This window comes from Amphiura filiformis, chromosome 17, assembly GCF_039555335.1.
Source record: "Amphiura filiformis chromosome 17, Afil_fr2py, whole genome shotgun sequence".
NCBI lineage: Eukaryota > Metazoa > Echinodermata > Ophiuroidea > Amphilepidida > Amphiuridae > Amphiura > Amphiura filiformis.
In genome coordinates, this window is record NC_092644.1 from 31,895,347 (window position 1) to 31,920,541 (window position 25,195).

The window sequence follows — 25,195 nt, forward strand, 5'->3', positions numbered from 1 at the left end:
ATTATATCACTTGTATGCATAAATAATGGTACTAGATATAATTGGTAAGTTGGTTATCAATCAATCAATTTTCCATGTTGAAAACAATACTATAAAGTGTTCGCCGATAGTACCATGATGATTAGGATATGTTGCACAACACATTATGATCCTTTGTGCCTTAGCTAGATACAGTATATCCCGTTGATTCTTTGCCATATATAATGAAATATTATTAGTAAAGCTTAGTAACAACTGTCAGGAAGTTTTCTGACAATTTTTTTAAAAGCCAAACAAATGAGGTAAAATGAAAGAAACCTCACATACTATCTTTGCCCTTAACTGATGTTCTATGGGGGAATAAAGTCATAATTATGACTTTAACTCGAATTTGCTGTGTTGTCCTAAAAAGACAACGAATATGGCTGAATCCAGTTAGGTGTAAGTTGGGACACATGTAAACATTACAAATATGACCAGAAATCAGGTTTGAATAAAATTGACCAAACTCATTTGAAAAGATCGTGCATTACGGCTTTAACAGGTGCGTGTAAGACGGTCTATAGCAGGGCTCCGCAAATAGCGGCGCGCGCGCCACATGTGGCGCGCCGTGGCTTCCTGAGTGGCGCGCGGCGCCGTTTAGATTTAAAAAAAAAATAAACAATGCGATTCCCATGTTATCCTTGTAAAGACAGGCTAAAATACTACAAAATGTTGCACCAAATGGCGTCATTTGCACCTCAAATTTTTAATAAATCGGTAGCTTCACAGGGGGGGAAACCCCCCTCTGACTCCGCAGCCATTGAGTGGCGCTTTGCAGGTTTTTTTTAAATTTCATTTGGCGCTTCAACAAATCTATTTGAGGAAGCCTGGTCTATAGTATTGAATAGTATAGAGTACTTGAGGAAGGCGTTGTTTTCATTTGTTTCCTGGTTGCGGAACAATTCAGGAGTTTAAACCAGGATTTTGAAGTCAAGTTGCCACAAACAAGAAGTGGGTAGAATGAGGGAAGTAAAGACCTTGATGTTAAATGTCAGGGATTTATTTTTCGTTTTGAGCCAAGTCCCGGGAGCCAAGTTTCTCCTATCATGAAATGCAGGCAGAGGTGCAGTAGTCAGAGTGCAAAAAAGACGTATATGCAACAAAGTCCGGCAACAAATTGTTTGAACTTACTCCAGAAATATGATCTTGTTTTGCCATAAGAAACATAGTTCATTCCTGAAACTTTAGTACGACCTTGGTGGGAATAAAGTTACAATTCCATATTAAATTTTTAAGGCCCAAAACCCTTATATTGCATTATTATAACATGATTACTGTCACTAAAGATTAAGCCTGGGAGTCAAGTATTCAAAATCACGCCTATGCTTAGAGAATACACCAACATCTATCTACCACTATGATATGCCTATTTTTTGCTTTACAAAAGTTACAAAATATGTTGTCAGCACTTCAATATATAACATTATATTACAATCTTTTGTAACAACTTTATTTACAAATTAGAAAATGCTATTTAAGGTTGACCTTGAGGGATCTGGAATGAGCGTTTTGAGTGTTTCGACAGTATTTTTTGTGGGACATGAGAGCACATTAGACATATCGAATTGCATTCCGAATACGAAGAATGTCTTTTGATATCAAATAATTTTCATTTTTTGAAATTCACGATATAATACACATGTGCGTATTTTGGGGGCTTTGGGGCGCCAGCCCCCGGGGTCAAAGTAGGGGCGGCAAAAACGAAGGGCGGCGGAAGAAGAAGGGCGGCAAAAACAGGGGCGGCAAAAACGAAGGGGCTGCAAAACGAATTAGCAAAGAAAAAAGGGCGCCAAAAATTGAAAAAGCATAAAAAATTTAGAAAAAGGGTTGCTTTTGGGACGCTAGCGCCTAAAATCCTTTTTTTTTGTTTGTTTTTTTTTTTTGTTTTTTGCTCTTCACTTTTCAAACGACCGTGAAAAAATTGGGTCAACCTTTTCGGGCTTGTTAAGGAAGGGGCGGCAAAATTGTTTCTTCTTCAGCCCCCCGGGGTTGGGGCGGCCACGGTACGCCACTGATACAAATTTTATGACAAATTATTAATAATTTGATATTTTTCACATTTTTGATATATGTGCCTGGACACCTCGAATAAGCCGTAAAGTCCCTCTCTGGGTATTTTTACGTTTTTACATATTTGCAAAGAGCATGTTTCAGGGATTAAAATGACACCTCAATGAACTTCATATGACAATCAGAAGCGAAGTTATGGCTTGTTATAGGTTGTCATGAATCAAAACGCGAAACCGAGAAAAACGCGTTCAAAGTTATGGAAGCAAAATGACCATTCATCAGATGGGCCTCAGAAAATGTGGATTATTTCATATTTCCACTTATTTCTTTAAAATAAAACTTTGTATGTGTTTAGAAGAAAGCTTAAACATTTCAAATCTGCAAAAATCTCAACTTCGCCAAAATACGAGATTTGCATATATTTTCACCTGTAGCTCGAAATGAAGTTTGCCGAGTTTACGGCTCATTCGCCGCGTCCAGCCACATATAGGCCCTAACAGTCCTCGAAGTAAATTTTATAAATCTAATGATATATTCTTAACGTGTATGTAACTGGGAGGAAAAGCCGACGATCAATTGAAAATTTTGACCTTTCATATTGAAGATATGGATTTTTTCCCCAAAAGACCTATTTTTTTTGGTGTTTTGGGAAAAAAATCCATATCTTCAATACGAATGGTCAAAATTTTCAATTGATCGTCGGCTTTTCATCCCACCTACATACACTTTAAGTATAAATAATCAGATTTATAAAGTTTACTTCGAGTACTGTTAAATATCAAAAATATCAATTTTTAATCATTTGCCATAAAATGTGTATTACATTGCGAATTTCAAAAAATCAAAATTATTTGATATCAGAAGGACATTCTTCGTATTCAGAATGCAATTCGATATGTCTGATGTGCTCTAATGTCCCACAATAAATACTGTCCAAACGTTCATACCCCATCCCTTAACCCTGGAATTATGGAATTTTTTGGGCCTCATAACTGCTAAATTGTTGGTCTAAAGTATATAAAAGTATACATATTTAGAATGACAAAGACTTGATGAATTCATCTGTGAAATGCTCATTTTTGGAGAAAATTTAAAAAAAAAGTTATTTTGGCCTAAATTTTTTCGACCCACCTAACAAAAAAATTCTTGAAAAAAAACTTAAAAGCTAGATAAAAATATTGTATTTTTTTCTTAAAAGTTTTGCAACTTGATGAAAGTTTTGTAACTTTATAGAACTCAATATAATTTAAAACAAATTCTGCCAACCTTTGCATCCTTTTAAAAATGTTACACAAAACACTGTGTTTGCTGGGTCACTGCATTGATTAACAATCCCAAAAATATGCAAAGCAGACTTGGATACTCAGCAAACACACAACATTTTTGAAAACCTAATGCAAAATATTCTAACATGATGGTGGTAAGTGTTGGGGTTAATATTCCTTCATGTAATTATACACAAAATTAGGATTTGGGTTAGGATAAGCTTACACAAAATTGGTGTTGACAAAATATTTTGCAAAAATGTTTGCTAAATATATTTTGCAAATAATATTTTGACAACATTTTTAAATGTTGTTGTAGTGTGTTTTCATATAAAGCGTTTAAAAAAAGTTTTCATGACCTTCATGTAACCCAACATTTAGATGTTATCAAAACGTTTTGACCAAAACCAAAACGTGTTTATAACATTTTAAAAACATCTTTGAGTTTTGACGGGGTAAATTGTAGTATTTTGCATCCGAATTCTTCATTTACTAAGTAACTTCAAAATTGTTTGAAGTAACTTATTTAATGTTTCTTAAAAACAAATCATATTTATTTAGGGGTTCATTCATATATTTTCATGACTAAACGGTTGTTTATGCCCGAGGGGCCGCTTGCGGCCCGAGGGCATAAACAACCGTTTAGTCATGAAAATATATGAATGAACCCCGTTCATACATACCAGAACATTTTGTGATTCTTATTTCATCAAAATAATAACAAAAAATTACAAATAACTTTATTAAAAATCATGATTTTCCTACCCGGCGATCGCACATCCGGGACACCGGGCATAAACGCTGTTTATGCCCGGCTCTCGACCAATCACGCGCGCCGTTACATAGCGTGTATGTATGGACATAATTTATTATACAGCCCAGCAAACACAAAAAATGTTCTTAAAACGTTTTACTAAATTGTTTTAATAACATTTAAATGTCAGATTATATAAAGATCATGAATACGTTTTTAAAACGTTATTGTAAAATATTTTGGGTAATCATTTTTACAAAATATTTTGTCAACAGTTAAATAACATTTTTAGAATGTTTTGCATCACGTTTTCAAAAATATTTTATGAATGATTATACTCTTTTTTAAAGTTTTATAACCCGACATTTAAATCTTTTCTCACCGGCGTGTCCAGGATCTATTCCTGCGTGGGGCTCAGAGGGGCTTTCAGAGTTATGCTGGGGGGCGTAATGGCTAAAATCGCCAAAAACGGCTGATTTTACATAATTTTTAACAAAGTGCTTAACAAAGGGCTTCAGCACCCCCCCGGACACGCCAGTTTTCTGTAAAACGTGTGTTTGCTGGGGACATATGGGCTGTGCAATAATTAATGAGCCCTGGGGAGGGTAAAATTGGGGGGCAAGAAATTTTTGGCGAGCCAAAATTTAAGGTTTGCAAATTGGGATCCCAAAAATTTGGCATGTTCAAAGGGGGGGGGGCAAAGATTTTTAGGCGGGCCGAGGGGGGGGGGGAAGCGATTTTTGGCGAACCGTTTGGAAATTTTACCCCGGGGCTCATAATTATTGCACAGCCCCAATTGAAGCATGCATGTTGGATGATGTTGATCACATGATTATAAGGTGCTTAAAACACATTTAATACAAATTTAAGAATTTAAAGAAGTGCCTATTAAATCATATTCTCAAATAAAAGCTGTAGATATTGCAAGTCGTGTGTTATTTTTTACCAAGTAAACGGCTGTTTTCAATTTTTACAACTTTTTTTATTATGAGCCTTTATGAGTATATATTACTCATCTGGTATACATAAAAGGTGGCATACCTCACCTCACCTGACCCAGGCTGTTTCATCCTCTGTAGTATGAAGCCCTCTTCAACTTGAGAATCTTTCATTTCTGTCTGTCTTGCGCATCCCTTGCCCAAGTGGTGCCTCTATATGCTGTTAAGTCGTCTCGCCATCTCATCTTCGTCTATGCCTTCCTCTTCTACGCTTTCCTGTTCTTGGTAGCTCTTGGTTGCCACTCGGTGACTCTTTTTGTCCATCTGTTTTCGTTTTTTCTTGCCACAGCCTTTATGAGTATATATTACTCATCTGGTATACATAAAAGGTGGCATACCTCACCTCACCTGACCCAGGCTGTTTCATCCTCTGTAGTATGAAGCCCTCTTCAACTTGAGAATCTTTCATTTCTGTCTGTCTTGCGCATCCCTTGCCCAAGTGGTGCCTCTATATGCTGTTAAGTCGTCTCGCCATCTCATCTTCGTCTATGCCTTCCTCTTCTACGCTTTCCTGTTCTTGGTAGCTCTTGGTTGCCACTCGGTGACTCTTTTTGTCCATCTGTTTTCGTTTTTTCTTGCCACATGTCCTGCCCATCTCCATTTTACTTCACCAATCGTTTCCATGATGTCTTTGACTCCGGTTTTACTTCTTATGTCACTGTTTCTTATTTCTTATATATACGTCCCATGGCTCGCTGTGTCGTGGTGAGCCCAGACAAACAAGATATGTCTATGGTGGTGAGTTTTTGGGGCGCCCGCTACGGCGGCGTCCCCCATTATTTGGCTTGACTTTGCAAAAAGCTTCTAATTTCAGTCTTGCTAGATTTACTTCGTAACTGTTTTGCTTAAAAGTATGTCCAGCATAGAAATTAAACCACAATATGCTTGGATTTTATTTTATTATTGTTTTCTGATGTGCACGGGATAAAATGTTGTGCGTATATTCTTTGTTTAAAATACAAAATTAATGGACTTATGAAAACACCAAATAAATCGTGACCTTTGTATGGTCAGGTATGGTTTAAATCAGTTTACCGCCTCTTAGAACCCGATAGACGGTGATATTTGACCATTCTAATTATGTATGTTTTGAACATGTTTGCACATGAACTAGTTGTTTACAGTGTGAAGAATCTACAACATGCTCATCTATCAGGGCACAGTTCTTTAACCCCAATACATTTGTGCATTCATTGAATGACCTTTGAAAATGTGAGTACAAAAACTCATACTCTGCAACTTAAGGTCAAATTTTGCACTATGATTGTTTAATTGAGGTTATTGATAATATGCCACTGGAATGAGGCCATTGTGGTCCATAGTGATTGGAGTAGCAACAGGGCCCTGACCTTTGCACACCTAATCCTTCAACCAAACAAAACAACCACTGACCAATCATGAAATCACTAATTGGTTTATATGCTTCACTGCTAACTGATTGTGATCAAAATATTAGAACATAGCTCAGTATCTTTGTGGTGACTATCTCTGATAAAAACATTAATTAACGAATTTCAATTCTGCTCAGCAGAGAAAGGAATAAATTCGAAAGACATGATTGTGTTGAACAACGCTCTGCAGGGTCTATTGTTCTATTGTTTCCGATTAGAGCGCTGACATATTGGAAAATGTTGCCAATCAATATTCATGAGAGTGTACATTCAACGTCCAGTTTTCGAAATTGGGTGAGTTGTGTTTGGTAGGTGTGAAATACATCTGACTGGGCGTTTTAATTACGTAACGAAGAAAGGCACTGACATCGTCGAATGGCTGCCCAGTGCTGTTATGTGTTTAGTTATTATATAGGCCTAATAATTATTATTAAATGTATTCATCATTCCTTTCTTTTCCCTTCTCTGTACTTATTCTTTCCTAGGCCTACACTTTATCACTCCCTCGCTCTCATTGTCCCCTCTCACCCTCCCTCTCTCATTCCCATCATTTTCCTTATATTTCTATGTATCTACTTGTCTTTATTATATCTTTTTATTTCTCCCTTCCTCCAGCCCTCTCTCATTCTCCATATCCTCCCCTCTTCCTCCCTCCTCCCCTCCCAAGACTTCTCACAGAGGTGAATCTGCCCCTCCCCAACCCCCTCCCCTCTTTGGGTACGCCACTATTTCTATACCAATCTCCTTCTTAAAATAAAATTAAATGGAAATTTCTTAAAAACAACCTTTATAGGCCTATACTTATACTTACATGTATACGTATAGCGATTACCATTATAGTGTAATATAGATATATGGACTGGACATGGCAGCCTTTATACATTCTTATGTGTAATCGATCACCAAGAGCATTCAATTTATTTAAATGAAACGCCTATCGTCAGGTGGGTGGTAAAGATGATTGCATCGACAGCTAAAGCCTCCTTATCAGTCCCAGAACAACGCCAAATATGGATTAAAAGACCTTTGACCTTGGATGTACAACAGCATGTTATGATCTAATGGGAAACTGTGCACATCAACAAACACCATTTCTATCAAAAAGGCAACAGCCGATATAATTTGAAACCACATAAATTACTAGAGTTGGTTCTTCTCTTGGATTTGGACCAAGCTTTAGAATATCGACTGTTGCGTTTTGAAATAAAACAAACCAGAAATTTATCACCCATTGTAAAGATATGGCACATGTACCGAATACATGTACATACATTGGCTGACCTTGTGGATTTCCTGGCCCAGCCATGCTAACCACATAAGGAGATTATACGATTAACCTAGTGCAGCTTTTGTCATAGCAGGGTATTATTATGTAATACTCCTGATCCATATTTGGCGTTCTCTTGGACTGCTTATAGTCTTCAGACCCACACAAGCACACATTTGGGATACATGAGTACAATGGTACCACTTTACACATGACTGCCCTTACACATGACTGTAGTGTGGTCACTTATTGATACTCGCCTGTTGTGTAGAGCGTTAATATGATGCCGGATCAGTGACCGATTTAATGGCGGAACCCCTTTATTCGAAACAATGGTACCACTTTTATGAATAGTCTGTCGCAACTTCTAATCGGCATCAAACGAACAAAAGATTATATAATCTATTGCGACTCTATTTCTATTTAAAAGCTCTTTGGTGTTGAAGGTCAGAAGTGTGTTTGCAACCCGAGTTGCCAACCCCGCGATATGGTAGCCCAATTAGGCGACTTTTAACTCGTGGTTCACCGTTGTTGGGCAGTTTAAAGCAATAATGTACGATTTAGGCCTACATCATTTTGTTAGTGTTTACCCAAAATGCTGAATGAAATAATATTTATTGTAATATGCCTAGCTGCTGGGAAGGGCTCCTAGCAAGGTAAAGTGAAAGAAACCCCAATGGCTATTTTGTCCGTTTAAAATAGAGTTCTATGGCCGATTTAAAGTCATAATTATGACGTAATTTTGTTATTTATTAATTACTATTTTTAGCAGAATTAATAACATAAAAATGGGCTGTGCCCGTTTCATGAAGAATAACGATCGATCTTACGCTTGATTTAACAGGCCTGTAAATTTCTTGGAATTGTTTGATATGAAAGGACGGTATGATTTTTTTGTATTAGTCTCTCGTATTTGATCATCATATCCCGTCCAGCTCACATTGGGCGCCCCATTCCTTTTTTAAAGGAATTTTTATTGTTCTAGATCTTTAGTTGTCGACCAGGTTTCAGCGCCGTAAGTCATGGTGGGTAACACACATTGATCATACATACGCATCCTCAATGTCATTGGTAGCTTTTTATCACAAAGGATGTCTTTGTACCTGCCAAAACAACACCAACCAGCCTTGATTCTCAGTAAGACTTCCTCTCTTGTGTTGTCCTCCATTTTGACTGTCTTGCCCAGATACTTGTAACTATCTACTTTCTCTATAGGTTCATTTTCAATTTCAATGGACTCTCTAGTGTCAAAGTTGGTCATGTATTTCGTTTGTTTTCCCTTTGTGTATTTTTAGTCAAATTTTTCTGCTCTCAGTGTTCAAACTATTTAGCTGAACTTCCAAGTCTTTGACTGATGGTGATCATGGTGATGTAAGGGCTACATCATCTGCTAAGGTCGGTTAACCATTCTCCATCGATGTTAATACCTCTTTCTTCTAAATCTAGTTGTTTGAAAATATGTTCCATGGCAGCTGTGAATATTTTTGGAGAGATTGTGTCCCCTTGCCGTACTCCCTCTGTATGTGGATAGGCTTGGAGACATCCTTATCTATGTGGATTGTAGCTGTGGCGTTTGTGTAAATTTCTTCTAGAATCTTAACATACCCTTCGTTAACTCAAATCCTTCTTAAGGCTGCAAATAAGTCACTATGTTCCACCGAATCAAAAGCTTTCTCATAATCTATATAACCTATACAAAGCTTCAGCTGATACTCATTTGTTTTCTCAATCAGTTGGTTCAAAGCATGCTGATGATCAGTTGTTGAAAAGCCCTCTCTGAAGCCTGCCTGCTCTCTAGGTTGATTTTCATCCAAGATTATCTTGATTTTATTCTGAATGATTCGTGTGAAAATTTTATATGCATGTGAAAGCAGACTAATTGGTCGGTAGTTTTTGATATCCTCTTTATCTCCTTTCTTATGTAGAAGAATAATCTTGGCTTCCTTCCAGGCTGCTGGTATCTTCTTTTCTGTCAATATTTGGTTGCAGAGTCTTGTTAATTGTTCGGCACCTCCTATCTTATACACGTCACTGGATATATCATCAGTGCCAGGTGCTTTGTTGTCTTTCATTTGTTTTACTGCTGTCTCTACTTTAACAGTTACATTTGGTATGTCTGTTTGATCTGGAGACAAGAAGTTTGGTTTACTTTGGTTAGAATGAGAGCTATATAGGTCTTGGTAAAACTCTGCACAGATGTTGAGTATTTCTTCTCTATTAGATGTGGGTGGTAGAATAGACTATATGATGCGCCAACTTCAACCTCCTGCTTTGCTCCTATTCCTTTTTCCTTTTTCCTACTGCACGCTCTTAACCTTCTGCATGCTTCCTTCCCTCTTTGCTTGCTTTGCTATTTCTTACTATATAGGATAAAGGTTGTAGGTACAGGTGGCATTACCATCAGCTCACCTGTCCCTATCGCCTCTCTGTAGTTACCCAACCCCACGTTCTCGAAGATTGCATGTCAATCGCGTATCACCTGTTACGGCTCCGAACTTTTCTGAGTTAACAGACGGGGCTTTTGGGGCAGTGGACTGTAGCCGGATAGGTTATTGGAGTAGCTTAGACCGGGAGCATAGATGACTGCAGTACACTACCATTATGCAGCGAACCATTGTTGTAGCTATTTCACATACATGTTCAAAACATTCTAGTGAATGAATGTGGCCATATACTGCCGAAATATCTTTTGTTGATTTCGAATGATAATGTCTTAACGTAGTAAATTTTAAGGTCAAATTCCTAAAATCAAAACAAAACATTGCGACAGTCTGAGTCTCCACACTCAGTTCTTACTGTGGCTTTTTGTCCTTGGCCTTTGCTGGACATGAAAGGCCTTGTAGTAATCTATGAAGCAGACAAACAGAGGTTGCTGGAACTCCATGTTTTTCTCCATTAGGATCCTCAGGTTGCCGATCTGATTTCTTGTTCCTCTTCCTTTCCTGAAACCTGCCTGTTCTGGTGGTAATTCTTTTTCTAGATGGTCCCGAATTCGTTCAGCAATAATATGAAGCAATATACTTTGCTGGTATGGGAGATGAGAGATATTGTACATTCTCTGGTGTCACCTTTCTTAGGCAAAGGAGAAACACTGCCGTTTTCCAATCTTCCGGCCATTCCTTGCTTCTCCAGATCTTAGTCTATGGATGATTGTAACTCCTTCCACATCACTTTCTTTGAGCAATTTTGCCTGAGTGCCTGTATATTATCAGTCTCAGGTGATTTACCATTCCTGAGATTCTTTATGGGTTCTTCAACCTCACTCATCAAGTGTGTTGACAAAATATTTTGCAAAAATGTTTGCTAAAAAATATTTTGCAAATAATATTTTGACAACATTTTTAAATGTTGTTGTAGTGTGTTTTCATATAAAGCGTTTTAAAAATGTTTTCATGACCTTCATGTAACCCAACATTTAAATATTATCAAAAAGAGTGTATGTTTGTGTGTAGGGGGTGTTGGTACTGTTTTGTATTATTTAATACTAGCGGGATACCCGCGCTTCGCGCGGGTCCCCGCTAGTTCTCATTATTTTAGCTTCCTTTTTTCATGAATTATTTATTTATTTATTTATTCTTTCATTTTTAGGTTCCTCCTTCCTCCAGTATCCTTACGATTTTTATCATTTTGGTAATCTCTTAACCAAACCCAGTACCCCTTTTTGTCCTACTTTTTTTTTTTTCTTTTCTGGCACGGAAAGTTGGCCTATGCATAATTGCATATGCGTCTTCCTTTTATTTATATAGATTTAAATCCACAACCCTGTACCCATAATTCATCCATAGGCCCCTAGTAGGCCTACCTTTTCAGTTTTGTCCTACTTTCTTTTCTTTTCTATTTCTCTGGCACGGAAAGTTGGCCTATGCATATGCGCCCCGTGCGTGCGAGTCACATCCCTTGTACGCCAACGCACTAACACAAACGCGCTGCCAGTTAGTTACGGTACGCGCTACAACTGAGTTTTGACAATAAAAAAGCCCGGGGAAAAAAATACCGGTTTTAAATAGGCCCTATTTGTTGACCGTTTTCAACCAAATAAAGTGCAATGCATTTCCCGTATATTCCTCAATCTCCGGACGATTCATAGGCCTAGAATAAATAATGAAATTATACACTGACTGTCTGCACCCCGGGTCTCCACGCAGGCACTATCACCACTCTAGACTACCAGACCACTGTTTCCTACGTTAGTGATGACGCAAAGACCTGATTCACGCGTCGTAGCCTTAATTTCTTGGCTGCCAACCTTGATGCAGTGGCTGAAAATGGGGCGCGTAGCTCTGCGTAGGGACGAAAAGCTCGTAAGATCATTTTAAATTATGCGCTGTTGTGCATCTAGATAGCCTGAATCATTTCTTGGCCACCTCGCAGTTGGGCAATGTTGCTCTGCGTATGGTTTTTTAATGGAAATATTATTACGCGGTTCACACTGTCCATATTACCCACAATGCCACTGCGATCGATTTTGCATAGCAACACGACAGTTTTTTATGTTATTCTCTTAGTTACCATCAATTTTTGCAAAAACGAATGTCCGATGGAAAAATGGCAATATGTACCCGATCAATATACCATTAAATCAAAGCCGAAAGTCTAGGCAATTCGGAGAACACTCGCGCACAAGATGGGCAACCTTCCTTTTATTTATATAGATTTAAAAAACCGGTGTATAAAACTCAATATCTTATTATGATTGTAAAATGTACACCGGGAAAAAGGAATAATATATAAATAATAATTTTAAAAAAAAAACATTCATAAAACATTTTTGAAAACGTGATGCAAACATTCTAAGAGTATTTTATTTAACTGTTGATAAAATATTTTGCAAAAATGTTTGCCCGAAATATTTTACAATAACGTTTTAAAAACGTATTCATGACCTTTTATTATAACCCGACATTTAATTGTTATTATAACATTTCGAATAAACTTTGTAAGAACATTATTTGTGTGTGTGTGTTTGCTGGGATTACTGTTAGTACTTATCCCTCCAACTTTCGCATTGAAATCTCCCGTGACGATGGGTATGTCTCTCTTGTTGATGTCATCTATCGCCTTCTGGAGATCATCATAGAAGGTCTTGATTTCTTCTTCTGTTGATGTTTAGGCAGGTGCATAGGCTTGAACCACAGAAACATTCATTGGTGTTCCTTGTAGGCAAATGATGATGATGATTCTCTCATTAATCGGATTGTACCCAACCACATCTGGCAACATCTGAATTCGCTATGAAAGCAACGCCATGTTCTCGTCTGGTGTCCTTTCCAAGTAGTAAACTACATGGTTATTGGGTGTGGTGAAGTGGCCCTTTCCTGTCCATCTCATTGCAGAGATTCCTGCAAGATTAAGATCGTTTCTGTCAAGTTCTCTGGTCAGAATGTCCAATTTTCCTTGGTTCGTTGTTCTCACGTTCCAAGTTCCGATCTTTAGAGTTGTTTTCAGGAGGTTTTGTCTGGCCTCAATGTCCACGGAACCATCGACTTCAGCACCTCCAAATGGCTTTAATGTTAAGTTTAAGTTCATGTTAAGTGCTATGGGTACAAAACATGACGCCATCCGTCCTCTTATTTGAGACACCTTCCGGCCACGGGGTCTCACTTTCCAGTGTCATGCTTCTTCTCGTATTCATCATCATGGCATGCATGGTATACATGGCAAAAAGAAATGGTGGTGGTTTGCCATTGCCTTCCATCATTTCTAGATGGTCGGTGGCTCTCCATCCGTGAAGAAATTCTATACTAAATGTCAATTCTGCACATATCATTAGATTTATAAAGTTTACTTCGAGGATTGTTTTAACACTCCTCGAAGTAAAAATGTCAAAATGTCAATTTGTTAATAATTTGCCATACAATTTATATTATATCGCGAATTAAAAAAAAATCAAAATTATTTGATATTTGAAGGACCTTCCTCGTATTCAGAATGCAATTTGTACAGTCATGTTGAATGATGTGCTCTCATCAGGTCCCACAAAGTGCAAAGGTGGGTGACCGAGCACTAAAAACACAAGTTATCCGACACCTGTTCAGGCAAAATGCCAGGGAAAAAAGACCTTACGACTTCCGGAAGATAATGGTTATAAAACATAATAACATGAGCTCGTGAGGATACAGTGTCCACTGTCAAGACCCGGGTCCAGACCGTGCCGCATCATTTGGAAAGGTATGTATCGAAGATTCTTACTTAATAGTTAATAGACATTTCGTACTTTTTCATTTTTTATAAGGTATCGACATTTCTATTGTCTTTTTCTATTATCTTCTTCAGATGGAATCTGTCCAACATTCCTTTTGGAGTGAAGCGGATAGGGTTTGTACACACATGCATGCGGTTCATAGTCTCGGGTTTTGGGTTTACTTTCTTGATTTCTTGTTGGAGTTGCGTTACGGCAGGTGTAAATATTGGGTCAAGTCTGTATTAACCAGCTGATTTGGTTGGGCATTTAAGTCTCTTGGCTTCTCTTATAATGTTCTGGGTATGGGCAAATCCCGGCCCCCGCACTCCGTGCATCCGCGGGTATTCATACTTGTCGGTGAACTTTATAGGTCTGTCACACTACGACGGACTGGATCAACGTACATCACCGAATACAAAAATATTTTATTCGGTGGAAAAATCACCAGTCCGGCAGAAGATTCGGTGGGATTTTGGGTCCGATTCCCGTTCGTCTCTCTATGCGTTGTGGCCGCTAATAATCCTGCAGGCGTATTATATCCGATCGTTCAACGTCCGACAAAAGACCGGATTTGGGGTCCGATTCCCGTTCGTTTCTCTATGCGTTGTGGCCGCTCATAATCCTGCAGGCGTCTTATATTCGATCGTTCAACGTCCGACAAATGACCGGATTTGGGGGTCAACGTCCGACAAATGTCCGGATTTGGGGGTCCGATTCCCGTTCGTCTCTCTATGCGTTGTGGCCGCTAATAATCCTGCAGGCGTTTTATATTCAATCGTTCAACGTCCGACAAATGACCGGCGAATCCGTGGCATGTGGCACCAACAGGGACGTCCACCCTATCAGAAAAGTGGGAGGAGGAGAGGGTGTTTGAGAGGGTTTTGACCCCTTAGAGGCAGTGACGTAGCAAGCACTTTTTCAGAGGGTGAACAAAGTGGAGAAAGACAACTTTTAAGGGGGAAAACTTTGACGAAAATGGTCAAATATTGGCTAATAAGTACAAAAGGGCTACAAATCTGATATATCAGGGCAACCAGCGTCCGGGGGAAATAGAGGTGAGAAACTTTTGGACAATGAAGGCCCAATTGAAGCCATTTGTCATTTTTTGGATCAATTTTAGCACTATTATTGGGTACTATTTTAGTTTGAAACAGCCGCAAATTGGTGAAACGAAAGCCTAATTGAAGCCATTGAAAAGTTTTCACCATTATTGTATAACATAAACAATTGTTTTAAAAATAACACGTGGATGTCCATAGCAGAAGCAAAAAGGAAGACTTGTCCATTTGTCAAAATGAAGGTCCAATTGAAGCCATTTGCATGGGGACTGTAGGGCCTATTTACATTATTAGGCCTAGGCCTATTGTGTACAAATTTAGTTTTAAAAATGGAAAATTTGGAAAATTGTTTTGGTGCATCATTTTTACACTATTATTGCCTTAAACAAAAAACAAAGAAGGCCCGAACTGAATTTGCAAAATTTAAAATGTTACACTGATCCACTGACACTTAGATATAAGACTTCAGACTCGTAATTTCAGGTAAAGCATGCATGGATTGATATGTTAAAGTCAGTAATAGACCTAAGTCCGTCTTAAATACTGACTTTGGTGACAAAATGTCACGGGCCCTACATATCGACGGGCCGGCAGTAATTTTCACATGCTTTTGGGCCAAGGAACCACATTTAAGAACTGCCTATAATAATCACAGGCCTATACTTAGGCTTACTATAGACTATCCTGGGCCTACTCAATAACGTACAATACCTTTTCCATGTTTTCTCTTCTTTTTTCTTTCTTGTCAATCACTAAAACTGGTAGGAATTTGATATTGCGTCCTCTACCCTTCAGAAAGTGCCCTCCCTTAATACTACTTACATGCATAGGCCTACTAAATTACATTAACTTTTTTTTTTTTTTTCTCTTCTCTCTTCAATTTTTCTCACTTTCTTTTCTTTTTTTCTCTCCTTTCCCCCTTTTTCTTCTTGTCAGTCCCTAAATTACTGGGGGAAATATGATATTGCGTCACACACCCTTCAGAAAGCCCCCCCCCCCCCCCCAATGATCGATGCACATGTTCGCCTTTGGCCTACATCCGGCACAAGCGTCTGCGAAACCTTGCAAACGCCGAAATAATAACGAACAAACCCAGGGTATATATACAGAACAGTACGAACACACATCGGACAACTTCCGAACATGTGTATTCGAGCACACTCCGTTTCAAGTTTTGTGCATGCACAAAACTTGAAACGTATTGTCGACGGACTAAACAAACATCACCTAACACGAAACGCATTTGGCGGATAATAGCAGGACATATGAAGAACATAAAACGAACATTGACGAACACTAACGGATTTGCTAAAATACCATCCGTTTCTTATACGGAAGACCGATCCGGTGTAGTGTGACACTAACACGGTCTGGGTCAACGTACATCACCGAATGAAAAAATATGCTATCCGGTGGTGAAGGCCTCACAGGAACGTATTTGCAACGAACACGGGCCGAGTGCAACGAACAAAGAACGAACATGAACGAAAAGAGAGCGAACAAACTCCGGCAATATGCAGCACCATACGAACACACATCGGATAAATACCGAACATGTGTATTCAGTACACTCCGTTTCAAGTTTTGTGCATGCACAAAACTTGCCGACGGACTTAACGAACATCACCTAATAGGTCTGTCACACTACGACGGACTGGATCAACGTACATCACCGAATACAAAAATATTTTATTCGGTGGAAAAATCACCAGTCCGGCAGAAGATTCGGTGGGATTTTGGGTCCGATTCCCGTTCGTCTCTCTATGCGTTGTGGCCGCTAATAATCCTGCAGGCGTCTTATATCCGATCGTTCAACGTCCGACAAATGACCGGATTTGGGGGTCCGATTCCCGTTCGTTTCTCTATGCGTTGTGGCCGCTAATAATCCTGCAGGCGTCTTATATTCGATCGTTCAATGTCCGACAAATGACCGGATTTGGGGGTCAACGTCTGACAAACGACCGGATTTAGGGGTCCGATTCCCGTTCGTCTCTCTATGCGTTGTGGCCGCTAATAATCCTGCAGGCGTCTTATATTCAATCGTTCAACGTCCGACAAATGACCGGCGAATCCGTCGCATGTGGCACCAACAGGGACGTCCACCCTATCAGAAAAGTGGGGAGGAGAGGGTGTTTGAGAGGGTTTTGACCCCTTAGAGGCAGTGACGTAGCAAGCACTTTTTCAGAGGGTGAACAAAGTGGGGAAAGACAACTTTTAAGGGGGAAAACTTTGACGAAAATGGTCAAATATTGGCTAATAAGTACAAAAGGGCTACAAATCTTATATATCAGGGCAACCAGCGTCCGGGGGCAATAGAGGCTAGAAACCTTTAGACAATGAAGGCCCAATTGAAGCCATTTGTCATTTTTTTGGATCAATTTTAGCACTATTATTGGGTACTATTTTAGTTTGAAACAGCCGCAAATTGGTGAAACGAAAGCCTAATTGAAGCCATTGAAATGTTTTCACCATTATTGTATAATATAAACAATTGCTTTAAAAATAACACGTGGATGTCCATAGCAGAAGCAAAAATGAAGGTCCAATTGAAGCCATTTGCATGGGGACTGTAGGGCCTATTTACATTATAATTATTAGGCCAAGGCCTATTGTGTAAAAATTTAGTTTTAAAAATGGAAAATTTGGAAAATTGTTTTTGGTGCATCATTTTTACACTATTATTGCCTTAAACAAAACAAAAAAGAAGGCCCGAACTGAATTTGCAAAATTTAAAATGTTACACTGGTCCACTGATGACACTTAGATATAAGACTTCAGACTCGTAATTTCAGGTAAAGCATGCATGGATTGATATGTTAAAGTCAGTAATAGACATAAGTCCGTCTTAAATACTGACTTTGGTGACAAAATGTCACGGGCCCTACATATCGACGGGCCGGCAGTAATTTTCACAGGCTTTTGGGCCAAGGACCCACCTTTAAGCACTGCCTATAATAATCACAGGCCTATACTTAGGCTTACTATATACTATCCTGGGCCTACTCAATAACGTACAATTTAACCTTTTCCATGTTTTCTCATCTTTTTCTTTCTTGTCAATCACTAAAACTGGTAGGAATTTGATATTGCGTCCTCTACCCTTCCGAAAGTGCCCCTCCCTCAATACTACTTACAAGCATAGGCCTACCGTAATTACGTGCAATTTAACTTTTTCTTTTCTCTTCTCTCTTCAATTTTCTCACTTTCTTTTTTTTTCTCTCCTTTCCCCTTTTTCTACTTGTCAGTCACTAAAGTACTGGGGAAATATGATATTGCGTCACACACCCTTCAGAAAGTCCCCCCATGATCGATGCACATGTTCGCCATAGGCCTACATCCGGCACAAGCGCCTGCGAAACCTTGCAAACACCTGCGGTATATAAACGAAAGAATAACGAACAAACCCAGGGTATATATACAGAACAGTACGAACACACATCGGACAACTTCCGAACATGTGTATTCGGCACACTCCGTTTCAAGTTTTGTGCATGCACAAAACTTGAAACGTATTGTCGACGGACTAAACAAACATCACCTAACACGAAACGCATTTGGCGGATAATAGCAGGACATATGAAGAACATAAAACGAACATTGACGAACATTAACGGATTTGCTAAAATACCATCCGTTTCTTATACGGAAGACCGATCCGGTGTAGTGTGACACTAACACGGTCTGGGTCAACGTACATCACCGAATGCAAAAATATGCTATCCGGTGGTGAAGGCCTCACAGGAACGTATTTGCAACGAACACGGGCCGAGTGCAACGAACAAAGAACGAACATGAACGAAAGGAGAGCGAACAAACTCCGGCAATATGCAGCACCATACGAACACACATCGGATAAATACCGAACATGTGTATTCGGTACACTCCGTTTCAAGTTTTGTGCATGCCGACGGACTTCACGAACATCACCTAACACGAAACGCATTTGGCGGATGATAGCAGGACATAAAAGAACATAACACGATCATTGACGAACAACAACGGATTTACTAAAATACCATCCGTTTCTTGTACGGAAGACCTATTCGGTGTAGTGTGACAGGCGCATAACACGAAACGCATTTGGCGGACGATAGCAGGACATAAAAAGAACATAAAACGATCATTGACGAACAACAACGGATTTACTAAAATACCATCCGTTTCTTGTACGGAAGACCTATTCGGTGTAGTGTGACAGGCGCATTAAAAACACCCCCTTTTGCATTTCATTTCGCGAAATTTTTATGGGAAAAACGCCCCTTTTTTTTAGCGATTTCGCGAATTATTTGCCCTTCGACAATACCCCTATTTTTCGCTAAAACGCAAACGATATTTCTAATATACCCTTTTCTGGCAGAAACGCGTAGGCTGCTCGATGAAAATACCCTTTTTTCAATTTCGCGAACACGTGGTTTGAAAAACACCCCTTTTTTGTGGGTTTCGCGAATCGCGTTTCTTCATCTGAAAACACCCCTTATTTCGCGAAATCGACGAGCATGAATACCTGCAGATGCAAGGAGTGCGGGTCCGGGAGGCAAATTTATAAACATCTCTGTTTAATTGCATTGGAGGAGTTGACAAGCAGATTGGTTGAGGAGCAGTGACTACGCTGAGAATGAGAGCTGCTAAGCCTGAGGAGGCTGAATAGGTTTCCGACGGGTTGGGATATGTGACCGGATGCAGCTTTGTGGAGAACTCTGAGACGATGACTAGTTCTTCTACTGGCAAGGGAAGGAAGATTTAGTTCATCAGTTATTTTTGTGACACTGCTCTCTTTTGAATCATTTTAATTTGGTTGCTGGCTTTCTTAGCGTGTGGAAGTCATATAGCTTTCTATTATATCGATCCTATGCAGTGCGATATGCACATAAATATAATAGAAGTGTATAATAGTGTATCACTCAAGTGTCTATTTTCAGGGTATTCTTTTGTAATCTTGGTGGAAATATTTCGATGGTCTATATTTTTTCACAGTGAAATAAGCCTAGGCTATTCGAAAAATCACGCTTTCAAATGTAGATTTACTTGTTCGACTTCTCTGCTCGTGAATATTGCACTGCGAAATTTAACTTCTTTTGTATAATTTGATCAAGGTAACTTCAAACCTGATTTCCAATTATACGTATAACAAACTGAATTGAAAATCAAAGCGGCTTGCTACAAATGTTAAGTTTCTAATAAAGGGTACAGACAAAGATATCGATAATGACGTCACTCAAGAGCTTAGGTAGAATAATAGACACCACGTGACCAAAACCAAAACTAAAACTCAATATTTGAAATGACCGATTGAGCATGTTGAGTGAGTGTGCGAGTCTCACATAAGGAAACATTTGCTGATAGGTCTCTAAAGTTATAATCTTACTAGGCCTATAAATAGGGGAATGTTGTATGTATCTATCTATCTATCTATCTATGTATGTATCTATGTATGCTATAAAGGCTCCGTCAGTCTCGATCCAAATGTCGCCAAATTCATACGGGAGATCGATGAATATACGGGAACGTGTTTAAACTTTATTTGGTTGAAAACGGTCAAGAATTGGCCTCAAAATCAGTGAAAATGTGGTACGTTGCTATGCTGGGGAAACAAAAAAGGCAGTCAGTTGTCAAGCTAGCCCGTGCGCGTCGTACGGGCGTATCTAATGCCAAGCCGCTCGCGTAGCGCAGCGATAGCGCGCGGGTAACGCAGCACTACGCCATGTCGCGCGTAAACGACGCAGAGTCGCGCAATGAATGATAATACGGGTGAACGACCGACCGTAGCGTAATAAATACGGGGAAAAGATGTGTGTTAAAAAGTACATACAACATGAAGAGGTAGGTCTACTGTAATTAAAAAAGAAAACAGAATGAGGACAAACAGGTAGGCCTACGAGTATGTGGGTTAGCCTATAGTTAGTCACAGTAAGAAAATGAAAACGGGAATAAAATAGGCTAAAGAAGGAAAGAATAATAAAATCTAATATAAAATTAGATGATTTAAATAAAAAAAGCTATTAAACTGAGGACAGAACTAAATAAATAACATGAAAACGGGAAATCACAAGCTAAGCAGCAAATAAAAAATGAAGTCAACAGGGAAATAAATGTAAGAAAGGACAGATTTAGAAAATAATGGGAACGGGATTGAGTAAATAAAAAACATGGTAACGGAAATTTGCAAGCTTAGCAGCAAAATGTTTTTAAAAATGGAACAAAATTGGCCCATGTAGAAGAAACTAAAAAGAAAGAAAGAAGCTAAAATGGAAACTTGGCTTAACGAGGGTCGGACTCAGATAAATGAAATTTACCTTTTCAATGATTCTACCTGTTCAGTAATTCCTCCGTTTTAGTGAACGCTCCCATTTACTCCCCTAGCGGGGACCCGCGCGTAGCGCGGGTGTCCCGCTAGTCATGATAATAGGGCGTGGTCCCTGTTTAGTTAACTTGAACACGGGCATTAGAATACGGTATTTGGTTGTAACGCTTTGCTTTTCTGGTCGAAGGTTCCCAGACATATGCGGTACCATATTTGTATGAACTTTATAATTAGGATCACGGAAACGTTGCTAAATTAAGAGGTTTTGATAATACCTCCTTTCATTGTTGTTGCTCAGAAAAGTCATGGCTATTATCCTAAAAACTGAATTGTAGGTCTTTAAAAAAAATTCTATATGCCTATATTGGTCGACTCACCAGCAAAGACAAAAATGTTCTTAAAACGTTATAAAACATTTTAAAACGTTTTATTTGAAAAAAAATACAACAACGTTTTCAAATTGTTGTCAAAATGTTACTGCAAAATATTTTCTGGCAAACATTTTTAAAAAAATAATTTACCAATTACGTTAAAATGTTTTGCATAGTTTAAAAAATGTTTTTGGAACGTTATTTAAATGTTTTATACCATATAACCCGACAATAAAACGTTTTCTGTAAAACGCTTCGTGTTTGCTGGGTCATGTGGCATTACCGAACCACTACAAAATCCTTTGCCATTGAATTCTGAACGATCTACATTTAATATTTACTATACTTAATTACTGACGATATATTAAATTTTCTTTTGCTTCATTCAGGTTTTTACCAAAAACTCAGTACTCAACCAAAAACTCAGGACTCAATCATGAAAGGTCTTTTGGTATTGACGATATTTGTCTTAACCATAGTTGGTAAGTGACATAATATATATTCTATAAACTACATCCGCGGGGAGAGTCCGCCCTATTTGATTAAATGGTATACGTGTATGTGTTACAGTTTTGGGGTGTATTTTCAGGAATTTTGGTATAGCAAACCAGGGAATTAATAAGATTAGCAAACCCGGTCCCCTGATATGTCAGTTTTCGGTGGGTTTCAGCACTAGGCAAATAATGCGCTCAAGTTACATGAATTGTGAGGAGGGGTGCATTTTGGCAATTGTTTCCTCAAAAGCGTCCAATTTGGACAATGTGGGTAAAAAAGATCAAAATTTGACTTTTATAATAGTTTACGGTAGTATAACATTTACATTCTAAAATACATTATATTTTACAGATAATGTAGTTGTGGCGGAGAAAAACTGTTACCTTTGTACGTGGACCGAAGGGGACGATGACAACGCTTGTTCTGACAAAAGCTTTGACAAAACTTCGCCATCTATTTTGACGGTCCCATGTCCTGACAACTTCTGTGTTGTAAGTATTGATATTATTATATAACATTACAGGGTGTCTCAAAAAGATTAAAACCGTTAAACTTTTCTAATTGGAAAATAGAATACCACCCGCATCCGGATCCCTGAATCCTTACCCTAATCCTTAACCATGTTAACCTTGTAAAATGTTCAAAGATATCACACTATCATTAATTGATATTCGATAAAAAAAAAGTGTTGTAGCAATGTATAATATATTCTAGTGCTAATTTAGTGTAATATATTCGGTTGACCCTCCCTCGGATCCGTGGATAACGACAAACTTGTAATGTAGACTATAACATTATTAATCAACCCAATAAAGGATGTTTAATTACCTAGGAAACATAATAAAATAAGTCTGGTCAATAGGCTGCAATCATGGTGGCAATTGGAGTTGACCTTTTTGGATTTTTGGCAATAAAAAGCATTCTAGATAGTGCAAACTATTCCTTATTATACTTCACTTTACATGATGAACAATTTGAGACCATTTTCATTGAAATCGGAGCACTTTTAGTTTTTGACCCCTGTGTGGCCAAAAAACTGACCACCCCGCAATTTTGACCTCTCTGATTATAACTCAAGAACGTATGTCGCAGATAAGTCAAAGTTTACTTTTTCTGAATCGCTGCGTTATAACCCAGAGAAATACTTTGGCGTGGATTTTGACAAAATCTGAAAAATTTTGAATTTTGAACCCTGTTGGACGAAATTTGACGCCTGTTGACCCTTAGGGAGTACCAGGTGAACCACACAATATTGTTGGTTAAAATTTTTCAAAAAGTTTAAACTTGTTGGTTAAAATTTAACCAACAATTATGTGGTTCACATGGTAATCCGTGTTGGTTAAAGATTTGGCCCGTGTTCTAACAGTGCTTAGGCTTATATGATTTGTGTGTAACGAGAATTTTAGCTTCAGATCTCATTATTTTGTTTCTGTTTTTAGAAATATGTTACAGAGCAAATATTTGGCTTTCCACCAACTGTTGTTCGATCATGCGACGCTTTCCCGCAGGGGCTATTTTAACGTGCCTCCTGGCACGTTTGTGCAGTGAGATTAAAACTCCGTGCAGTGAGAATTAAAAATCCGTGCTTAAAATATTTCTATGCCATTCGACAAACTCAATAGGGATGCTTTAAATATATCATCTACCATATGGTAATTAAATGTCTACAGTTTATAGCAAAATATTCGCGCGCTTAGTTTAGTTTAGTTTAATACCTTTATTGCACAAAATATCAAAAAGCGGTGTGTGGTGCAAAAGGGCATCCCCGAACAGGCACGCAGGCCCACTGGATGGGGTCCCTTATACACACACCAAAATAAAAGAAATAAAATTACACAGTACATAATTATAAACACATTTTTTAAAAACACTATAAAATACATTAAAAATACAATATAATACTAAAATTGAGTTGCCAAGTATAGGGTAAAGGCATCGCATAATTCAATAATCATTAGTGAAATTGCACAAAGTAGGTAAGCTGATAAGTTCACAATTTGCAAATGTTCCCCCGTACAAATCCAAGAACACCTCGGCACAAAGATCCCCTACACACCCCAATGACGCACCGCACCACACCGTAGCACCATAACAAATTGACTGGTCAACTCTCACACTCCTCATCCAATTCCTGCTGGAACTTGATGTTGGTGGCGTCAATTGGAGAAAGTACCACGGTGCAGCACGAAACGCCACTGAGGCATGGGCCTAAGACGTCCATACCTAAGTATTCCTGGACATGCACAGAAGAAACATTTGCAAATTGTGAGTTATGAACAATCCCGATGAAGTTATTTATGAATACTGACAGGTTAATTTGAGATGTAGCTCAGATTTGAAATATTTGAAAATTTGAATGTTCCTAACGTCAGCAGGGAGGTTGTTTCAGGAGTTGTATACACGGTTAAAAATGTTTGCTTGAAAATATTGGTATTGCACTTATTTGGGATAAATGTAGGCGAGTCAGAAGATCTTAGAGAAATGGATCCAGTGCCACGGAAATTCACTCTATCTTGTAATGAGATAAAAGACATGCCATGTAAACCCTTGAAGAGCAGGATGTTCTCTTTAAACTTGCGTCGAAAGGTTGAGTTCTGTAAGACGCTCTTCATAGGGGACAGAACTTTGAAGGATGAATATGGTAGCACGCCTTTGAACTCTTTCAATGGCAGTAATGAGACCCTTAGTAGATGGATTCCAAATTTCGGACCCGTATTCCAAAATAGGTCTGAAATTAGCCAAATAAAGAATTTTACGAGTAAGGGGGTCTTTCACTTCATTGCAAGTGTGACGGATCAAGCCCAAAATACGGTTAGCTTTGCAAATCATATGATTAATATGCATTTCCAATTCAAATTATTAGTGACCATGATACCAAGATCGTATTGACTATTATTGTGGTTACCAAGTTTATAATCAACAGGATCAACATGGTGACGTTTACGAGTTTTGACCTGAAGCGCCACACAGTTTTTGCATTAAAATCAGTAATAATCGGCAATATTTTCTTATGGATGCAGCGTTCAAGAACTTTGGAAACCAGGCTGAGCCGTGATATTGGACGGTAGTTTTCAACGCAAGTG

The 25,195-nt window shown here is 38.6% G+C and overlaps 1 long non-coding RNA gene across 1 annotated transcript; it reads left to right on the forward strand.

Annotated features, from left to right (window-relative positions):
- The first annotated feature begins 13,771 nt into the window (after positions 1-13,771).
- Positions 13,772-23,614, forward strand: LOC140137641 (uncharacterized). The gene is made up of 4 exons (XR_011856878.1): positions 13,772-13,874; positions 22,007-22,099; positions 22,464-22,603; positions 23,552-23,614. It is a non-coding gene; the product is annotated as an uncharacterized lncRNA (long non-coding RNA).
- The last annotated feature ends 1,581 nt before the right edge of the window (positions 23,615-25,195 follow it).